This window comes from Schistocerca gregaria, unplaced genomic scaffold, assembly GCF_023897955.1.
Source record: "Schistocerca gregaria isolate iqSchGreg1 unplaced genomic scaffold, iqSchGreg1.2 ptg000378l, whole genome shotgun sequence".
Taxonomy (NCBI): domain Eukaryota; kingdom Metazoa; phylum Arthropoda; class Insecta; order Orthoptera; family Acrididae; genus Schistocerca; species Schistocerca gregaria.
This window is the reverse complement of record NW_026061824.1, coordinates 14,067,678-14,074,104: the sequence shown is the minus strand read 5'-3', so window position 1 is coordinate 14,074,104 and position 6,427 is coordinate 14,067,678.

Sequence of the window (6,427 nt, the reverse complement as noted above, 5' to 3'; positions counted from 1 at the left end):
GATGTAATAGCCAGTAAGAAGTAGTACAATTCAAGTTTTAGGTATCGATTATTGACTTTTTAGCTGGCTTTGGTACCTTGGACATGAGCTAGGACCTTATGATTCTGCATGAAAGGAGGACTAGCAGCCGAGTTGCACGGGAGAATGTGAAAAGTGTTCATATGTAGTAAAAACCTGAGAAATCCGTCAGTTTCCGCCATTTGTTATGGAATCGACTTAAAGCCAGATCGTCACATTGGCCGCTCTTCTCTCTGAAAGGGTTGTAATTATCGTCTGCAAAGCTATGTCGCGTGCTGCGGTATGCGGAGACACTAAAAGCACCATAGTAGAACACAGATCAAGGTTCTAAGCTGATGTAATAGCCAGTAAGAAGTAGTACAATTCATGTTATAAGTATCGATTATTGACTTCATAGCTGGCTTTGGTGACTTGAACATGAGCTAGGACCTTAAGATTCTGCATGAAAGGAGGACTAGCAGCCGAGTTGCACTGGAGAATGTGGAAAATGTTCATATGTAGTAAAAACCTGAGAAATCCTTCAGTTTTCGTCATTTGTTATCGAATTGACTTAAAGCCAGATCGTCACATTGGCCGCTCTTCTCTCTGAAACGGTTGTACTTATCGACTGCAAAGCTATGTCGCGTGCTGCGGTATGCGGAGACACTAAAAGCACCATAGTAGAACACAGATGAAGCCTCTAATTTGATGTAATAGATATTAAGAAGTAGTATAATTCAAGTTTTAGGTATCGATTATTGACTTTTTAGCTGGCTTTGGTGCCTTGGACATGGCTAGGACCTTAAGATTCTGCATGAAAGGAGGACTAGCAGCCGAGTTGCACGGGAGAATGTGAAAAGTGTTCATATGTAGTAAAAACCTTAAAAATCCGTTCGTTTTCGTCATTGTTATCGAATCGACTTAAAGCCAGAACGTCACATTAGCCGCTCTTCTCTCTGAAACGGTTGTACTTATCGACTGCAAACCTATGTCGCGTGCTGCGGTATGCGGAGACACTAAAAGCACCATAGTAGAACACAGATGAAGCTTCTAAGTTGATGTAATAGTCAGTAAGAAGTAGTACAATTCAAGTGTTAGGTATTGATTATTGACTTTTTAGCTGGCTTTGGTGCCTTGGACATGAGCTAGGACCTTAAGATACTGCTTGAAAGGAGGATTTGCAGCCGAGTTGATCGGCAGAATGTGAAAAGTGTTCATATGTAGTAAAAACCAGAGAAATCCGTCCGTGTTCGACATTTGTTATGGAATCGACTTAAAGCCAGATCGTCACATTGGCCGCTCTTCTCTCTGAAACGGTTGTACTTATCGTCTGCAAAGCTATGTCGAGTGCTGCGGCATGCGGAGACACTAAATGCACCATAGTAGAACACAGATGAAGCTTCTAAGTTGATGTAATAGCCAGTAAGATGTAGTACAATTCAAGTTTTAGGTATCGATTGTTGACTTTTTACCCCTCTTTGGTGCCTTGGGCATGAGCTGGGAACTTAAGATTTTACATGATAGGAGGTCTAGCAGCCGCGTTGCACGTGAGAATGTGAAAAGTGTTCATATGTAGTAAAAACCTGAGAAAACCGTCCGTTTTCCTCATTTGTTATCGAATCGACTTAAAGCCAGATCGTCACGTTGGGCGCTCTACTCTCTAAAACGGTTGTACTTATCGTCTGCAAAGCTATGTCGCGTGCTGCGGTATGTGGAGACACTAAAAGCACCATAGTAGAACACAGATGAAGCTTCTAAGTTGATGTAATAGCCAGTAAGAAGAAGTACAATTCAAGTTATAGGTATCGATTATTGACTTTTTAGCTGTCTTTGGTGCCTTGGACATGAGCTAGGACCTTAAAATTCTTCATTAATGGAGGACTAGCAGACGAGTTGCACGGGAGAATGTGAAAAGTGTTCATATGTAGTAAAAGCCTGAGAAATCCGTCCGTGTTCGACATTTGTTATCGAATCGACTTAAAGCCAGATCGTCACATTGGCCGCTCTTCTCTCTGAAACGGTTGTACTTATTGTCTGCAAAGCTATGTCAAGCGCTGCTGTATGCGGAGACACTAAAAGCACCATAGTAGAACACAGATGAAGCTTCTAAGTTGATGTAATATCCAGTAAGAAGTAGTACAATTCAAGTTATAGGTATCGATTATTGACTTTTTAGCTGGCTTTGGTACCTTGTACATGAGCTAGGACCTTATGATTTTGCATGAAAGGAGGACTAGCAGCCGAGTTGCACGGGAGAATGTGAAAAGTGTTCATATGTAGTAAAAACCAAAGAAATCCGTCTGTTTCCGCCATTTGTTATCGAATCGACTTAAAGCCAGATCGTCACATTGGCCGATCTTCTCTCTGAAACGGTTGTACTTATCGTCTGCAAAGCTATGTCGCGTGCTGCGGTATGCGGAGACACTAAAAGCACCATAGTAGAACACAGATGAAGCTTCTAAGCTGATGTAATAGCCAGTAAGAAGTAGTACAATTCATGTTATAAGTATCGATTATTGGCTTCTTAGCTGGCTTTGGTGACTTGAACATGAGCTAGGACCTTAAGATTCTGCATGAAAGGAGGACTAGCAGCCGAGTTGCACGGCAGAATGTGAAAAGTGTTCATATGTAGTAAAAACCAGAGAAATCCGTCCGTGTTCCACATTTGTTATGGAATCGACTTAAAGCCAGATCGTCACATTGGCCGCTCTTCTCTCTGAAACGGTTGTACTTATCGTCTGCAAAGCTATGTCGAGTGCTGCGGCATGCGGAGACACTAAAAGCACCATAGTAGAACACAGATGAAGCTTCTAAGTTGATGTAATAGCCAGTAAGAAGTAGTACAATTCAAGTTTTAGGTATCGATTGTTGACTTTTTACCCTTCTTTGGTGCCTTGGGCATGAGCTAGGAACTTAAGATTTTACATGATAGGAGGTCTAGCAGCCGCGTTGCACGTGAGAATGTGAAAAGTGTTCATATGTAGTAAAAACCTGATAAATCCATCCGTTTTCCTCATTTGTTATCGACTTAAAGCCAGATCGTCACGTTGGGCGCTCTACTCTCTAAAACGGTTGTACTTATCGTCTGCAAAGCTATGTCACGTGCTGCGGTATGCGGAGACACTAAAAGCACCATAGTAGAACACATATGAAGCTTCTAAGTTGATGTAATAGCCAGTAAGAAGAAGTACAATTCAAGTTATAGGTATCGATTATTGACGTTTTAGCTGGCTTTGGTGCCTTGGACATGAGCTAGGACCTTAAAATTCTGCATGAAAGGACGACTATCAGCCAAGTTGCACGGAAGAATGTGAAAAGTGTTCATATGTAGTAAAAGCCTGAGAAATCCGTCCGTGTTCGACATTTGTTATCGAATCGACTTAAAGCCAGATCGTCACATTGGCTGCTCTTCTCTCTGAAACGGTTGTACTTATTGTCTGCAAAGCTATGTCGAGCGCTGCTGTATGCGGAGACACTAAAAGCACCATAGTAGAACACAGATGAAGCTTCTAAGTTGATGTAATAGCCAGTAAGAAGTAGTACAATTCAAGTTATAGGTATCGATTATTGACTTTTTAGCTGGCTTTGGTACCTTGTACATGAGCTAGGACCTTATGATTCTGCATGAAAGGAGGACTAGCAGCCGAGTTGCGAGGGAGAAAGTGAAAAGTGTTCATATGTAGTAAAAACCTGAGAAATCCGTCAGTTTCCGCCATTTGTTATCGAATCGACTTAAAGCCAGATCGTCACATTGGCCGCTCTTCTCTCTGAAACGGTTGTACTTATCGTCTGCAAAGCTATGTCGCGTGCTGCGGTATGCGGAGACACTAAAAGCACCATAGTAGAACACAGATGAAGCTTCTAAGCTGATGTAATTGTCAGTAAGAAGTAGTACAATTCAAGTTTTAGGTATTGATTATTGACTTTTTAGCTGGCTTTGGTGCCTTGGACATGAGCTAGGACCTTAAGATTCTGCATGAAAGGAGGACTAGCAGCCGAGTTGCACGGGAGAATGTGAAAAGTGTTCATATGTAGTAAAAACCAGAGAAATCCGTCAGTTTTCCTCATTTGTTATCGAATCGACTTAAAGCCAGATCGTCACATTGTGCGCTCTACTCTCTAAAACGGTTGTACTTATCGTCTGCAAAGCTATGTCGCGTGCTGCGGTATGCGGAGACACTAAAAGCACCATAGTAGAACACAGATTAAGCTTCTAAGTTGATGTAATAGCCTGTAAGAAGTAGTACAATTCAAGTTATAGGTACCGATTATTGACTTTTTAGCTGGCTTTGGTGCCTTGGACATGAGCTAGGACCTTAAAATTCTGCATGAAAGGACGACTAACAGCCAAGTTGCACGGAAGAATGTGAAAAGTGTTAATATATAGTAAAAACCTGAGAAATACGTCCGTTTTCGTCATTTGTTATTGAATCGACTTAAAGCGAGATCGTCACAATGGCCGCTCTTCTCTCTGAAACGGTTGTACTTATCGTCTGCAAAGCTATGTCGCGTGCTGCGGTATGTGGAGACACTAAAAGCACCATAATAGAACACAGATGAAGCTTCCAAGTTGATGTAATAGCCAGTAAGACGTAGTACAATTCATGTTATAGGTATCGATTATTGACTTCTTAGCTTGCTTTGGTGACTTGAACATGAGCTAGGACCTTAAGATTCTGCATGAAAGGAGGACTAGCAGCCGAGTTGCACTGGAGAATGTGGAAAATGTTCATATGAAGTAAAAACCTGAGAAATCCTTACGTTTTCGTCATTTGTTATCGAATTGACTTAAAGCCAGATCGTCACATTGGCCGCTCTTCTCTCTGAAACGGTTGTACTTATCGTCTGCAAAGCTATGTCGCGTGCTGCGGTATGCGGAGACACTAAAAGCACCATAGTAGAACACAGATGAAGCTTCTAAGTTGATGTAATAGCCAGTAAGAAGTAGTACAATTCAAGTTTTTGGTATCGATTATTGACTTTTTAGCTGGCTTTGGCGTCTTGGACATGAGCATGGGCCTTAAGATTCTGCAAGAAAGGAGGACTAGCAGCCGAGTTGCGAGGGAGAATGTGAAAAGTGTTCATATGTAGTAAAAACCTGAGAAATCCGTCCGTTATCGTCATTTGTTATCGAATCGACTGAAAGCCAGATCGTCACATTGGCCGCTCTTCTCTCTGAAACGGTTGTACTTATCGTCTGCAAAGCTATGTCGCGTGCTGCGGTATGCGGAGACACTAAAATCACCATAGTAGAACACAGATGAAACTTCTAAGTTGAAGTAATATCCAGAAAGATGTGGTACAATTCAAGTCTTAGGTATCGATTATTGACTTTTTACCATTCTTTGGTGCCTTGGACATGAGCTAGGACCTTAAAATTCTGCAAGAAAGAAGGACTAGCAGCCGAGTTGCGAGGGAGAATGTGAAAAGTGTTCATATGTAGTAAAAACCTGAGAAATCCGTCCTTTTTCGTCATTTGTTAGCGAATCGACTTAAAGCCAGATCGTCACATTGGCCGCTCTTCTCTCTGAAACGGTTGAACTTATCGTCTGCAAAGCTATGTCACGTGCTGCGGTATGCGGAGACACTAAAATCACCACAGTAGAACACAGATGAAGCTTCTAAGCTGATGTAATAGCCAGTAAGACGTAGTACAATTCATGTTATAAGTATCGATTATTGACTTCATAGCTGGCTTTGGTGACTTGAACATGAGCTAGGACCTTAAGATTCTGCATGAAAGGAGGACTAGCAGCCGAGTTGCACGGGAGAATGTGAAAAGAGTTCATATGTAGTAAAAACCTTAAAAATCCGTTCGTTTTCGTCATTGTTATCGAATCGACTTAAAGCCAGAACGTCACATTAGCCGCTCTTCTCTCTGAAACGGTTGTACTTATCGACTGCAAACCTATGTCGCGTGCTGCGGTATGCGGAGACACTAAAAGCACCATAGTAGAACACAGATGAAGCTTCTAAGTTGCTGTAATAGTCAGTAAGAAGTAGTACAATTCAAGTGTTAGGTATTGATTATTGACTTTTTAGCTGGCTTTGGTGCCTTGGACATGAGCTAGGACCTTAAGATACTGCTTGAAAGGAGGATTTGCAGCCGAGTTGATCGGCAGAATGTGAAAAGTGTTCATATGTAGTAAAAACCAGAGAAATCCGTCCGTGTTCGACATTTGTTATGGAATCGACTTAAAGCCAGATCGTCACATTGGCCGCTCTTCTCTCTGAAACGGTTGTACTTATCGTCTGCAAAGCTATGTCGAGTGCTGCGGCATGCGGAGACACTAAATGCACCATAGTAGAACACAGATGAAGCTTCTAAGTTGATGTAATAGCCAGTAAGATGTAGTACAATTCAAGTTTTAGGTATCGATTGTTGACTTTTTACCCCTCTTTGGTGCCTTGGGCATGAGCTGGGAACTTA